Below are 16,095 nucleotides of genomic sequence, written 5' to 3'. Positions count from 1 at the left end.
TAAGCTAAGAGAAGTGTTGCAGGCAGCATTTTAATGAGCTTTATCAGGTGATGACAAATGCAGTCATGGGGGGAACCATGAATCTTGACCCTGACAGTGGCTCTGCAAGAGAATGAAGGCAAAGCTGAGAGAGAGGTGAAGTTTTTTTCATGTCACCTAAAAAAAAATTCCCAAACCAACAGAATATCTCTTTGATTTGGTCTGTCTAAAACTGGTCTGTGTCTACAGAGCCTGGAGAAGAGGAGGCTCAGGGCAGAGCTCATTGAACATCTCCAGAGAGGGAGACTCCACAACCCCCCTGGGCAGCCTGTTCCAGTGTTCTGGCACCCTCACACTGAAAAAAAATCATCCTCATGTTTCCATGGAACTTCCTATGCCTCAGCTTGCACCCATTACCCCTGTGCTGTCATCAGGCATCACCCAGCAGAGCCTGGCTCCAGCCTCCTGCCACTCACCCTGCACATCTTTATAACCATAAATGAGGTCACCTCTCAGTCTCCCCCAGGCTCTCCACATAAGGAAGATCTTCCACTCCCTTCAGCATTTCTGTGGCTCTGCACTGGATTCATCTGAGCAGTTCCCTGAGGTCATTCTTGAACTGGGGGCCCCCAGAACTGAGCACAGTACTCCAGATGTGGCCTCACCAAGGCAGAGTAGAGGAGCAGGAGGAGAACCTCTCTTCACCTACTAACCACAGCCCTTCTAATACACCCCAGAATGGCACTGGCCTTCTTGACCACAAGAGCACCTTGCTGGCTCACAGTCAACCTTCCACCCACTGGGACCCCCAGGGCCTTTTCCCTATCCCTGCTCTCCATTAGGTCAGTCCCCAAGCTGCAGTGATCCTTTCCCAGATGCCAACACTTGCTCTTGTTGACCTTCATTCTGTTTGCCCCTGCCCAGCTCTCCAGCCTAGGTCTCACCAGCTGGGACCTGCTGACAGATTTCTTTCTAAGGGTAGCTGGCAGAATATATTTTTAGAAAGGGCAGTGTCTTTTTTTTCTTGCAAGCTGAAAGTTCAGCAGGAATAAATAATCCAGTCTGGCAGAAAGAGAAAAAAAAAATTCCTAGGGCAGTGGCATGGTTTTTATGAGCATTAGATTTTACCAAGATTAGAGCTCAGCAGAAGTTAAAAGAAGAGAGGTTTTGCTTTTAAAGGAAAGTAATTGCTTCAACAACAAAGAAAGGGGGAAAGGAGTGTTGCTCTGTTCAAGTTTTCGAGTTCCTATAATGAGATTAGCCAAACAAGAGTTCCAGAGGCATACTGGGAGAGGGATATTTTGTTTCCAGGGAAGAAGAGGCTCAGGGGAGACCTTATTGCTGTCTACAACTACCTGAAGGGTGGTTGTGGCCAGGAGGAGGTTGCTCTCTTCTCTCAGGTGGCCAGCACCAGAACGAGAGGACACAGCCTCAGGCTATGCCAGGGGAAATTTAGGCTGGAGGTGAGGAGAAAGTTCTTCCCTGAGAGAGTCATTGGACACTGGAATGGGCTGCCCGGGGAGGTGGTGGAGTCGCCGTCCCTGGAGCTGTTCAAGGCAGGACTGGACGTGGCACTTGGTGCCATGGTCTGGCCTTGAGCTCTGTGGTAAAGGGTTGGACTTGATGATCTGTGAGGTCTCTTCCAACCCTGATGATACTGGGATACTGTGATACTGTGATTTGCATCCTTCTGTGATGTGTAGTGTACAGAGTTAACACTCCAGGGGAGTAACCCTGAACCTGACCATGGGGGTCCTGATCCCTCCCCAGGGGTGGGTCTGAACATCACCAGGTGATGGTTAGCCCACTCCCCTCTTCCCATCCCATTTAAGCATGGGGACTTCCTGTTCCTCTCTCTCTGCCTCGCTCTCTCTGCACCTCTCTGCATCTCCCTACATCTCTCTGCATCTCTCTGCACCTCTCTGCATCTCCCTGCATCTCTCTGCACCTGCCTGCATCTCTCTGCACCTCCCTGCATCTCTCTGCACCTCCCTGCATCTCTCTGCACCTCTCTGCATTTCCCTGCATCTCTCTGCATCTCCCTGCATCTCTCTGCACCTCCCTGCATCTCTCTGCACCTCCCTGCATTTCCCTGCATCTCTCTGCACCTCCCTGCATCTCTCTGCACCTCCCTGCATCTCTCTGCACTTCTCTGCATTTCCCTGCATCTCTCTGCACCTCCCTGCATCTCCCTGCATGCCACGTGGCCATCACCCACGAGGCAGCCAAAGCCATCACCATCACAAATTCAGGTTGTATTTATACCTTTTGCATTTTGCTTTTCCCTTCCCTATACCTTTGTAACCTCCCTACCTCAGATACCTCTTTTAAGTTATTGCTAAACTTATTCTTTTTAACTTCCTAATTGAGTGAGATTGATTTATTTGGGTGTGCTTACCTTTCCTCTCTCTCTCTACTTCTAATTCCTTTCTTTGGGAGAGGAGGGGGAAGAGAGGAGGGCACTCTACAAATTGTTATTGGTTCTATCAAATCTATCTGAATCTCTGGGAATTTAAATTAGAACCAAGGCAATTTATTTGGTGCCCAACGTGGGGCTCCCTTGGGCTCTCCTTGTAAGGAAGATCTTCCATGCCCTTCATCATCTTTGTGGCTTTGTGCTGGGCTCTCTTAAGCAGTTCTTTGTCCTGCCTGATCTGGGAGGCCCAGAGCTGGACACAGTACTCCAGATATGGCCTCATCAAGGCAGAGTAGGGGAGGAGGAGTACCTCTCTCAACAGCCCAGAATCCACCCCAGAATGGCATTGGCCCTCCTGGCCACCAAAGCACCTTGCTGGCTCATGGGCACCCTCCCATCCACCAGGACCTCCAGATCCTTTTCCCCTTCACTGCCTTCCAACAGGTCAGTTTCCAACCTATGCTGACCCCTGGGCTTGTTCTTTCCCAGGTGCCAGACTCTACACTTGCCTTTGTTGAACTTCATTAACTTTCTCCCTGCCCAACTCTCCAGCCTAGCCAAGTCTTGCTGAAGTTTCTCTTCCTTTCCACTTCATCTCTCTCTTCCCTTCCCCTTTACCTCCCTGAGTCTCTAAGGATGCAAAGAAGGTCAATTTGAATATAATCTTTGGATCAATTTGATTCAGGAGCTGCAAATTTCATGGAATCATAGAATCAGCCAGGTTGGAAGAGACCTCCAAGCTCATCCAGTCCAACCTAGCACCCAGCCATAGTGATACACCTAACTCCTTGCTTTTCAGTGTTTGTGGGAAATGCTTATACTGCTTGCCTCTGTGTGGATGAACTACTCACAGCTTGCTTGCCTTGGTTACAGAAAATGTTCATGCCCTGCTCTGGCAGGGGGGTTGGACTCAATGATCTCTTTGGGTCCCTTCCAACCCCTAGCATCCTGTGATCCTATGTTTACAAGACCAAACCACACAGGGCCTTGAGAAGAGAAAGCTGAGAGGGAATCCTACCAACATCTATGAATATCTAAGGGGTGAGTGTCAGGATGAAGATGATGGTCTTTTTTTTAGTAGTGTCCAGTGACAGCACAAGGAACAATAGGGACAAGCTGGAACCTAGGAGGTGCCACCTCAGCACAAGGAGATATATCTTTATGGTGAGGGTGCTGGAGCACTGGAGCAGGCTGCCCAGAGATATTGTGGAGTCTCTTTCTCTGGAGACATTCAAAACCCACCTGGATGTGGTCCTGTGTGACCTGCCCGAGGTGACTCTGGACTGAATGATCTCTAGAGTTCCAGTCTGGTCCCTACCACTCTGTGTTTCAATGTTATCTCTCACCTCCAAATAGAATTGGGAAGAGGGGGAAGGATTTCTGGTTGCACTTAGTGGCTGGAAAGGCAGAAAGAAAAGAGGAGAAGGAGAAAATGGAGCAGAAGCAGAAAAGAAGTGAAATTGGGAGTGGGGGAAATAATCCAAGAGAAGGAAAAGATCCAGCTCCAGTGCTGCAGCTCTACAACCTGGCCTAAGTGTCAGCCTTTGGAGTGGCATTTGAGGGTTATTCATCCCCCTAGAGAGCTGGGAGGATGATACAACAATAGGAAAATAATAAGCAGATGCTTGCCAGGGAACTTTTTTCCTATTTGTAGTGAGGTTAGAAGCAAATAATCAAAACAAGACCCAGTGACAACTTTTGCTTTTTCCACAAAGCTCTCCCTGCCAGGAGACTTCACCTCACACAGATCTGGTGAAGCTGCTGGCCTGGAGCAACCATAGGGCTGCTATGATGGCTCTCACCAGAGGAGACCACGCTGTGAGCACACAGATCCTGCAGCACAGTGTCTTCTCCTGGGCGTTCTCTGCTCCCCACCTCTACTGCCAGGCTACTTTCCCTGTCTGCTGTGAGACCTCCCTTCCACCATCTGCCACTGCTGTCAGGGTCCTCAGACCTTAAACCCAGGCTGTGTTTAGTTCTACAGCAACACACTGAGCATCAGCCCACCCACAGCAACTCCCTAAGCACCAGCACGAAGGAGTTTTACTACAGTTACACCCTTAAAGTAGCACAGGATGAGTACAGATGTCAGGAAAAGGTGAGATGCCTCTTCCCTGACCCTTGGAGCACTGCAGGTGCCCCATCCCTGGAGGTGTTTAGGGCCAGGCTGGATGAGGCTCTAGACAGCCTAATCTAGTGTGAAGTGTCCCTGCCCATAGCAAGGACTGAGATGATCCCTGTGGTCCCTTCCAACCCTGACTGATTTTATGATCTACTTTGCACCATCTCTGTGCCCTCCTGAATGGAGAAGGCATGTTCCCAACAGGCAAGAGTTGCCCCTATGGTTCTGCTGTAACCAGCACGTTAAAGAACACATCTATTTCTCAGTTAGAACACTCAGAGAAAGTAACCTTTAAGCCCATAGTATTTACAGTGTAAAATCACTTGTGTATGCCACGAGACACAGAGCAAAGGCATGACCCAGATCACAGAGCAAAAACTAAGCAGAGCACAGCTTAGCTCTGGGCAGCTCTAAGGCTGCAGAACCACAGAAACATTCCAGTAGGAAAAGCCCCCCAGGATCACTAAGTCTAACTGTTATCTCTGCTCCACAAAGCTCACCCTTAAACCACATCCTCAATCACCACATCCAGAGTTGGTGACTCCACCACCTCCCTGGGCAGCCCATTCCAGCGCCTGACCACTCTTACTGGGAATAAATGTTTCCTAATGTCCAGCCTAGCCTCACCCAGTGGCAGCTTAAGGCCATTCCCTCTTGTTCTATCACTATATCCCAAGCACAAATGCAGGCTGGGCAGTGAGTGGCTGGAGAGCAGCCCTGAGGAAAGGGACTTGGGGGTGCTGCTGGACCAGAAGCTCAACAGGAGCCAGCAGTGTGCACTTGCAGCCCAGAAAGCCAACCAGAGCCTGGGTTGCAGCAGGAGCAGTGTGGCCAGCAGGGCCAGGGAGGTGATTCTCCTCCTCTACTGCACTCTACTGAGACCCCACCTGGAGTACTGCATCCAGCTCTGGAGCCCCCATTACAGGAGGGATGTGGAGATGCTGGAGTGTGTCCAGAGCAGGGCCAGGAGGATGCTCAGAGGGCTGCAGCAGCTCTGCTGTGAGCACAGACTGAAAGAGTTGGGGCTGTGCAGGCTGGAGAAGAGGAGGCTCCCAGGTGACCTTCTTGTGGCTTTTCAGTATCTGAAGGGGGACTACGAAAAAGCTGGGGAGGGACTTTTTAGGCTCTCAGGGAGTGACAGGACTGGGGGGAATGGAGCAAAGCTGGAGGTGGAGAGATTGCGATTGGACATGAGGAGGAAGTTGTTGAGCAGGAGAGTGGTGAGAGGCTGGAATGGGTTGCCCAGGGAGGTGGTTGAGGCCCCATGGCTGGAGGTGTTTCAGGCCAGGCTGGATGAGGCTGTGTGCAGCCTGCTCTAGGGTAGGGTGTCCCTGGCCATGGCAGGGGGGTTGGAATTGGCTGCTCCTTGTGGTTCCTTCCAACCCTGACTGATTTTATGATTCTATTTACCTGTGAGAAGAGACCAGCAGCAGCCTCTCTACAACCTCCTTTCAGGTAGCTGTACACAGTGTCCATCATGCTTCAGAATTCTGCAAAAGGCATAATCATGGACAGCCTGGATCTGGAGGTGGTGACAGAGTGGATCAGGCTGCTTAAGAGCCCTCTTGAGCCTCACCTTGAATATATCTAGGGATGAGGCCCCAGACACCTCCTTGGACAACCTGTCCCAGCGTTCTACTACCCTCATGGTAAAGAATCTGTTCCTAACATGTGGTTTAGTGGTCATGGTAGTTGGGTTATGGCTGGACTTCTCCCAGGCAACCAGCAATAGAACAAGGGGACACAGTCTCAAGTTGTGCCAGGGGAGGTCTAGGCTGGATGTTAGGAGGAAGTTCCTGGCAGAGGGAGTGATTGGCATTGGAATGGGCTGCCCAGAGAGGTGGTGGAGGCACTGTCCCTGGGGGTCTTCAAGAAAAGACTGGATGAGGCACTCAGTGCCATGGTCTGGTTGATTGGTTAGGGCTGGGGGATAGGTGGGACTGGATGATCTTGGAGGTCTCTTCCAACCTGCTTGATTCTATGATTCTATGATCTTAAAGGTCTTTTCCAGACTCCATGGTTCTATGTTTCCATGAAACAAGAAGAAGTAGGCTGGCTTGATTGATTCTCCCAGGCATTCAGTGACAAAACAAGAGGACACAGCTTCAAGCTGTACCAGGGCAGGTTTAGGCTGGATGTTAGGAAGAAGTTCTTCACAGAAAGAGTGATTGGCACCAGGATGAGCTGCTCTGGGAGGTGGTGAAGTTGCCATCCCTGAAGGTGTTTAAAAGGAGATTGAATGAGGCACTTAGTGCCATGGTTTAGTTGTTTGAAGGTGTTAGGTGCTATGTAGCCAGGTGGGGTTGGTCTCTTCTGCCAGGCAACCAGCAACAGAAGAAGGGGACACAGTCTCAAGCTGTGCCAGGGCAGGTCTAGGCTGGATGTTAGGAGGAAGTTGTTGGCAGAGAGAGTGATTGGCATTGGAATGGGCTGCCCAGGGAGGTGGTGGAGTTGCCCTCCTTGGAGGTGTTGAAGCAAAGCCTGGCTGAGGCACTTAGTGCCATGGTCTGGTTGATTGGGCAGGGCTGGGTTGGCCTGGCTGAGCTTGGAGGTCTCTTCCAACCTGGCTGATTCTATGTTGGACTCAATGATCTCAAAGGCCTTTTCCAACCAGATTCATTCTGTGATTGCTTTTGTCTTTGTGCCTAAGGGTATGGAACTGAGTTTACTCAACAGCTTTGACAAGCAAGATCTCCAACTCAAGGGTTTGGGTTTTTTTTCCTCCTTCCCAAGTCCTGCGAGCTCAGAGAGACAGCAAACACACAAACAAAACCATGCAGCAGAACCCACACTACATTCTTTCTTTGCTGGTCTCCTGCAGGGGAGCAATGGTAAAGTCTCCAGCCCTAGGAGTTCCTGTAAATCAAACGACCTTTGTAACCGAGCAATCCTTTCCCTTAACCTGATGGCAGCGTGGTGGGAAGCAGGAACGTGGCTCTGCTGGGTTTGCACCGTGCTCCACGTGGGGAGAGAATGGAAAAATTAAGAGCAGAGTGGAAAAATAAAATCCCTGTTTCTAAACAATAAGAGCTGTGAGAGATCTCCACTGTTTTGGTTAATATTTTTTTCCATGTTAAGGAAAAAAAAGGCAGCAGCAGCAGCAGCAGCCTGTTTGTTTGGAGGTGTATTTATAGAAGACATTCCCTTCTTTTGCATTTTACTGTGTCTCTGCTTTTAATTGATGCACTCCTGCTGTTGGAGGCAGGGAGAAGCAGCAAAGAAGAGGGGTGGGGGTTGTGCTGAAGGGCACAGAGGTGACCAGCTTGCTTCCCACTGGGACCTCCAAGCCGTGGCAGGGCTGTGCAGGGGTGTCTCCAGCTGCTCTGGCCTGGCACCACAGACTCTTGCTACTCTCCCAGAAAGCTGGAGGTTAAAGCCTGAGCTTTCATTGAGCAGGAAGAGCCCCAGGCTACAGCTTGAGTCTCTGGAGATGGTGGAATGCCACACATTCCTCGCCTCAACACTTTGCACCAACAGATGGAAAATGTGGGAAAGCTTCCTAACCTAATGATCCCAGTCTCTGCTTCTTGCCCTGGAAAGCTGGACCGAGGGTGTAACACTCTGGTCCTAAGAGACCATCTTTTTCCATCTTCAGAATGAGTGAACTCCCAGGAGCTTTGGAGATGTTTCCATAATTGCATCCAGTTTCTAAAACTTCTTGTAAACAGGGAGTCCTCAGCCCCACTGGTGTGAATAAACTGAACAGGGCTTCAAGGCTGACATGCAACTGGCACATGTGGTTCCCCTGCCCAGATCAAGTGCCCGCTGTGATCTTGGTGCCAGCTAGCAGGTCCCCTCCTGGGTAATGCATACATACCTCCAGGGGACTATTCCCAGGATAGCATGTCAGGCCACACCTTGAGTGCTGTGTACAGTTCTGGGCTCCTCATCAAGAGAGATGTTGAGGTGCTGGAAGGTGCCCAGAGAAGGGTGACAAAGATGGTGAGGGGCCTGGAACACAAACCCTGTGAGGAGAGGCTGAGGGAGCTGGGGGTGTGCAGCCTGCAGCAGAGGAGGCTCAGGGCAGAGCTCATTGCTGTCTGCAACTACCTGAAGGGAGGCTGTAGCCAGGTGGGGTTGGGCTCTTCTCCCAGGCAACCAGCAACAGAACAAGGGGACACAGTCTCAAGTTGTGTCAGGGCAGATTCAGGCTGGATGTGAGGAGGAAGTTCCTGTCAGAGAGAGTGATTGGCATTGGAATGGGCTGCCCAGGGAGGTGGTGGAGTCACCGTCCCTGGAGGTGTTCAAGCAAAGCCTGGCTGAGGCACTTAGTGCCATGGTCTGGGTGATTGGCCAGGGCTGGGTGCTAGGTTGGACTGGATGAGCTTGGAGGTCTCTTCCAACCTGGTTGACTCTATGGTTCTATGCATTGTATAAGCCTGTACTGCTCAAGGGGGACAGCCTGTCCTCAGCCTGATGGGTGGACTGTCTAGTGGATGAGGAATTGGTTGGATGGTAGCATCCAAGGGGTAGTGGTCAATGGCTTGAAGTCAAGACAGAGATGGGTCATAAGTGGTGTCCCTCCAGGGTCTGTACTGGGACCAGTGCTGTTCAATATCTTTGTCAATGATACAGACAGTGAGACTGAGGCACTCTCATCAAGAGTGCACCAAGCTGAGAGGTGCAAGTGACAAGATGGAAGGATGGGAGACTGAGGCACCCTCAGCAAGGGTGCACCAAGCTGAGAGGTGCAAATGACAAGATGGAAGGATGGGAGACTGAGGCACCCTCAGCAAGTGTGCACCAAGCTGAGGGGTGCAAATGACAAGATGGAAGGATGGGAGACTGAGGCACCCTCAGCAAGTGTGCACCAAGCTGAGGGGTGCAAATGACAAGATGGAAGGATGGGAGACTGAGGCACCCTCAGCAAGTGTGTACAAGACTGAAGGATGGGATGGTTGACATCCAGAGGCCATGGGCAGTCTGGACAGGTGGGCAAAGCAGAATCTTGAGAGGTTCAATAAGGCAAAGTGCAAGGTCCTGCACCTAGGGATATCAGTCCAGGCTGGGAGATGATGAAATCGAGAGCAAACCTGCAGAAAAGGACTTGGAGGTGCTGATGGAGGAGCAGCTGAACATGAGCTGGCAATGGGCACTTGCAGCCCAGAAGGCCAATGGCAGCCTGGGCTGCATCAAAAGCAGTGTGTCTGGAGACAGAGAGTGCTGTTTCTGCAACTCTACTCTGCTGGGACCTCACCTGCAGTGCCGTGTCCAACTCTGGTGCCCCCAACACAGGGACATGTGGACCTGCTGGATGTGCCCAGAGGAAAGAAGGTCTCCAGAGAGGCCTTTGGGCTGCATTTCAATATCTGAATGGGACCTACAGGGAGGCTGGGAAAGGCTGTTTAGAAGGGCTTGTGATGGTAGGATGAAGGACAATGGATTGAAACTGGAGCAGGGCAAATTTAACTTGGACTCCAGGGGGAAGTTCTTTACAGTGAGAACAGTTCTTTACACTGGCACAGGCTGCCCAAGGATGTGGCTGAGGCCCCATCCCTGGAGACATTCAAGATCAGACAGGATGAGACCCTGGGCAGCCTGCTCTAGCTGGAGGTGCCCTTGCTGAGTGCAGGGGGTTTGGAGGAGATGATCTTTGAGGCCATCCTAAAGTCCCAGAGGTGATACTGAGGACTGATATTAGTAATATTAATTAATTGAATAGAATATTGAGTGAAAGTGCCAAATTCATCCTGACTGATTGGCTGCTCTGTATCAAACTGCCTGCATAGCCTCCCACAGCCTCTCTTCCTCATCTTCATTTAGAGACAGGAAAAGTCTCACTCTCTCTGTGTGGCAGGCACTGAGCCTGATCCAAACGTTCGTGTGGCACAAGATGCCCTCTGATCACACTGTGAAAACAGGGGGCAAGATCCAGGGAGAGCTAAAAGGTTGGGCCAAGGGGGGGGTCGAAGAAAAGGGAAGCCATCTGAAAACAAAGCAAGCAGGAACAAACAGAGAAGCTGAGGCAAATCCCTTCCCTGTGAATCTGACCATCTGGAACACGTTAGTGGAGAGGAGATGTGGGATCACAGAGATTGTTTCTGGAAAAGGAGGGGCTTGAGGGTGCATGGAAAAAGCCAACACAGCTGAATTAAGGGCCAGCCACAAGCGCTGAGCCAGATGGCTTTTTCCTCTTCATAGGAGATAGCTTCTCATCCTTCCCTATCTCTTCTCATCCCTTTAAGATAGGGGAAGGAGATGGAGTGAGATGCAAGGGAGGAAGCAGAGGGAGCTGGGTATGGTGAGAATCATAGAATCATAGAATCAACCAGGTTGGAAGAGACCTCCAAGCTCAGCCAGTCCAACCTATCCCCCAGCCCTAGCCAGTCAACCAGACCATGGCACTAAGTGCCTCATCCAGGCTTTGCTTCAACACCTTCAGGGATGGTGACTCCACCACCTCCCTGGGCAGCCCATTCCAATGCCAATCACTCTCTCTGTGAAGAACTTCTTCCTAACATCCAGCCTAGACCTACCCTGACACAACTTGAGACTGTGTCCCCTTGTTCTATTGCTGCTTGCCTGGGAGAAGAGGCCACCCCCCACCTGGCTACAGCCTCCCTTCAGGTAGTTGTAGACAGCAATAAGATCACCCCTGAGCCTCCTCTTCTCCAGGCTAAACAGGCCCAGCTCCCTCAGCCTCTCCTCACAGGGTTTGTGCTCCAGGCCCCTCACCAGCTTTGTTGCCCTTCTCTAGACACCTTCCAGCACCTCAACATCTTTCTTGAATTGAGGGGCCCAGAACTGGACACAGCACTCAAGGGGTGGCCTGAGCAGTGCTGAGTACAGGGGAAGAATAACCTCCCTTGTCCTACTGGCCACACTGTTCCTGATGCAGGCCAGGATGCCATTGGCTCTCTTGGCCACCTGGGCACACTGCTGGCTCATCTTCAGCTCCTCTCTACCAGTACCCCCAGGTCCCTTTCTTCCTGGCTGCTTTCCATCCACTCAGTCCCCAGCCTGTAGTGCTGCTTGGGGTTGTTGTGGCCAAAGTGCAGAACCCTGCACTTGGCCTTGTTCAGTCTCATCCCATTGGCTCTATTTTATGCCTCGCTGGAATTCAACCCAGGGGCATCTCCCCTGCACAACGGTGCAGCTGTTGTGCTGTTCCAAAGTCTTTGAGCACAGAAACTCTGCCCAGGCAGAACAGAGCAATCCCTTTGGGGTTTTGACAGGTTTCCAGCTGTAAGCCATAGATTTGTTTTATAGCACATTTTAGGTTTGTTCCTAGAATTTAAAGCATATTCAATCTGCTTTCATTTTACAGTCTGTAAACACTTTCAGAGCCCTAGTCTGTATTTAATGATAGATAGGCACAACACAGCTGCTCTCCACTGGCCTGTGTTAGTCAGGGTAGGCTTGTTCTTTCCTACTAGTGCTGCTCAGAGTTTAAAACAGGCTCTAAGACCACGGGCTGAAACACCAGTGGGACAAAACCTCAGTGGGACAATACATTAGCAGGCCAAAAGTGTTCTGGAACAGACAGATCAGGTGAATGATAGAATGGTTTAGGTTGGAATGACCTTAGAGATCATCTACTCCACCATGGGCAGAGATGCCTCTAACGTAGACTTAGCTGCTCAAGACCTCCTGCAGTCTGGCCTTGAACATCCCAAGGGAGGAAGAATCCACAACTCACAGATTATTATTACTACCCTCATGGGGGCTGGCCAGAGCCCAGACAGTGCCCAAATGCTCTCAGGGGGCTCTGTCTTGTTGGATGTTGAGGCTTGAATCTTCCTGGCTCCTGGGGACAGGACGCAGCCAATCTCTGCCCTTGTCTGCTGGCCTCTTCTGGGTGATCTGTGTATGTGTCCAGGGATTCCAGGCAGGACCTTCAGGTGCAGAGGCAGATGTGGTGCAGTCTCAGCACGGTGTCAGGCTGGCCACAGAGGCTGATTGCCTGCAGGCATCCAGGGTCTGCTGCTGGTACCTGGCGGCAGTGGAGTTCAGCAGGCAGCAATAAGGCAGTGAGCAATGGCAGCAGGGCTGGGCACAGCAGAGAGAGCAGGCAGAGAGCAGGGCAGCAGAGCAGGGAAGCCAGAGCAGGTTGTTCACCTGCATATCTCCTATCAATGTGGGCTGAGATTAACTGCCCTTTGGACACAGAATGGCCAATCAGGATGGCAGTTAGCCAAACCTTGCCCCATTAGGCAAAGCCACAGGCTCACTTTTCCCTACTTTGGGAACAGCACAGGCCTGGCACTAGGCAGGCACAAGCTAAGTGTGTGTGCCTTATGCCACAGGACCCTGGGCAGGCCAGACTCTCTGGCTCCAGGTCCTTTTCTGTCCGTTCCCATGCTTGCCTCTCTGGTGGAGCAGGAGCACGCCTAGGCAAGGCAGGACATGTACAAACCTGTTTTGGAGCCTATGAAGCCTACCACAACAGGGGGGTTGGACTGGATGAGCTTTTGAGGTCCCTTTCAGCCCCTAACCTTCTGTGATTCTGTGTCCTGTGATAGTGAATCTGACTTCACTATTAATAATTAAGACAAACAAGGATTTTGCCTTACATCAACTTATAAATGCCCTACTCATTTCATCTTTTCATTGTTCTAGTGCTAGAGAAGGTGTTTTAACTTGCTCATAATGTGGTTGAGGCTCTGTTCCTGGAGACATTCAAGATCAAACTGGATGTGGCACTGGGCAGAGCCTGTGCCCCCACTCCTGGCAGCCCTCAGATACTTATAAACATTGATCAAATCCCCTCTCAGTCTTCTCTTCTCCAGACTAAACAGTCCCAGGTCACTCAGCCTCTCCTCATCAGCCATGCCCTCCTGTCCCCTCATCATCCTCATAGTCCTCTGCTGGACACTTTCCAGCAGATCCCTGTCCCTCTTTAACTGGGAAGCTGCTTAAAGCCTCATCCAACCTGGCCTTGAACATCTCTGGATGTTGGCATGCCTCTTTGTTTGTCCCTCTTAAGCTACCTTGGGTATCTTCTGCTGAGCCACGTTCCTGTACCAACTGCACCCACACCATCCTCTGTGACTGCACCCACACCATCCTCTATGGCCTTGGGTGTCCTTGCTGAGCACAGGATTGGCCAGGATGACCTTTGAGGCTCCCTTCCAACCCGATTCCACCTGTGAATCTGTAAAAGTAAATCCCCTGTTTGTGATTCAGTCGCTGCTTCGAGTCTGTCAGTGTGGCTCCAATCACAGGTGATCCTGCTCTGGCAGGATGAGCTTCTCAGGTCCCTTCCAGCCCCTGACACTCTGTGACTCCATGGAAACAGCAGTTGTGTCCAAAGCATCGCTGCCATTGCTCAGCCGAAGCAAAAGGCTTCACTACCTCTGTTCAGTGATGCCCTCTGCTGTGCCCGGAGCTCTCCCTTGGCAGGGCACACCACCAGCTTCCCGCCAGCAATAAAAAGCCTGCTCTCCACTTTGACTTGAGTTTATACTTCGAATGCTGTGGTTAAACTGTCCCCCAGCACTGAGGAATGCAATGTGCCATTACAACGACCATCCCAGGCCCTCAGAAGGCAGCTGGTGCCCAAGCTGCATTACAAACGCTGCACATAATCCTCCTTTAGGAGAAACCAGGCTGGCATCCTGTAACTCTGCTCTTTGGCTGTGCCCAGCTCACATTCCCCTCCCTGTAAACACTGTGCACATGCACGGATCAGCCTCATGCTCCAGCAGGACAAGCATCAGCCAGGAGTCCAAACTGATGGGCAAGCACAGTGAATTGTTTGCTTGGTGCCAAGTTGCTCTTCACGAGTTGAATTTGCTTCCAGAAAGTGTTTGCCCCTTTGCTTACAAAGCTTTAAGACAGGAAATCCTGTCAGCAGCAGCTCTGGCAAGCATTTCCCTCTGACGTTGATTAGTCAATTCTCAGAAGCAGCTTGGCTGCTCAAAACAAGCTGTCCACATGCACAGGGGCAGCCCTGGCCAAAGGCACCTGCAAGGAAGGAGAGAAAGGGACCTGAATTCTTGCCCCCAGACCTCAATCAGGTGGTTCAGCCTTTTGTGGGGTTCAGCTGTGAAAGGAATGGCCAGACACAATATTTCAGCTCCTTTCTCCCTCTTGACAGAAACATTCAGGTTGGAAAAGACCCTCAGGGTCACCAAGTCCAACCATTAACCTTACTCTACAAGGTGCACCCTAAACCATATCCCCAAGCACATCCAAATGACCTTCAAACACACACAGAGTTGGAGACTCTACCACCTCCCTGGGCAGCCCATTCCAATGCCTGACCACTCTCAAGCACATCCAAATGACCTTCAAACACACACAGAGTTGGGCACTCTACCACCTCCCTGGGCAGCCCATTCCAATGCCTGACCACTCTTGCTGGGAAAACATTTTTTCCTACTAGCCAGTCTAAACCTCCCCAGTGGCAGCTTGAGGCCATTCCCTCTTGTTCTGTCACTGATTACCTGTGAGAAGAGACCAGCACCAACCTCTCCACAACATCCTTTCAGGTAGCTGTAGACAGTGATGGAGGTCTCCCCTCAGCCTTCTCTTTTTCAAGCTAACCATCCCCAGCTCCTTCAGTCAATCCCCATAAGATTTATTCTCGAGCACACCCCCCCCCCCCCCACCCTGCACTGGCTCCAGCACCTCCACATCTCTCTTGTATTGCAGTGCCCAAAACTGAACACAACACTCAAGGTGTGGCCTCACCAGAGCTCTGTACAAGGGGACAATCACCTCCCTGCTCCTGCTGGACACAGCAGTTCTAATACATGCCAGAATGCCATCAGATTCCTTTGCCACCTGGGCACACTGCTGGGTCATATTCAGCTGCTTGTCAGTGGCAAAGGCTTTATCAAAGTCTAGGTAGACAAGATCCATGGCCTTGTCCTCATCCTTTTTAGAATCACAGAATCAAACAAGTTGGAAGAGACCTCCAAGCTCAGCCAGTCCAACCTAGCACCCAGCCCTGGCCAATCAACCAGACCATGGCACTAAGTGCCTCAGCCAGGCTTTGCTTGAAGACCCCCAGGGACGGTGCCTCCACCACCTCCCTGGGCAGCCCATTCCAATGCCAATCTCTCTCTCTCTGTGAAGAACTTCTTCCTAACATCCAACCTATACCTACCCTGGCACAACTTGAGACTGTGTCCCCTTGTTCTATTGCTGGTTGCCTGGCAGAAGAGGCCACCCCCCACCTGGCTACAATGCCCCTTCAGGTAGTTGTAGACAGTAATAAGATCACCCCTGAGCCTCCTCTTCTCCAGGCTAAACAGGCCCAGCTCCCTCAGCCTCTCCTCACAGGGCTGTGCTCCAGGCCCCTCACCAGCTTTGTTGCCCTTCTCTGGACATGTTCCAGCACCTCAACAAGAGAGGGTTACCAAAGCAGTAGTGGGCGCAGAGGGAGGTGGGCAGAGCAGCAGGAAACTGGGAGAACCAGTAGGTGATTTTTACTGCTATTGTTGTCATTATGGTGGACCAGGAGACCACTGATGTGGAAACACAGAAGACAAAGCAGTCACTTTCCTCAGAAGCTTGCACAGATCAAGCAACTCAGCAGAAACAGTGCCGGAACAGAGGGTGATAGGTAGGGAAATAGTCACTCCTGGGAGATTCTGTGGCTGAGGGTCTAGTTTATGCTGGAAGAGACAGC

This window comes from Pogoniulus pusillus, chromosome 14, assembly GCF_015220805.1.
Source record: "Pogoniulus pusillus isolate bPogPus1 chromosome 14, bPogPus1.pri, whole genome shotgun sequence".
NCBI classification, from domain to species: domain Eukaryota; kingdom Metazoa; phylum Chordata; class Aves; order Piciformes; family Lybiidae; genus Pogoniulus; species Pogoniulus pusillus.
The sequence above is the reverse complement of the archived record's forward strand: the minus strand, read 5'-3'. Positions refer to the sequence as shown.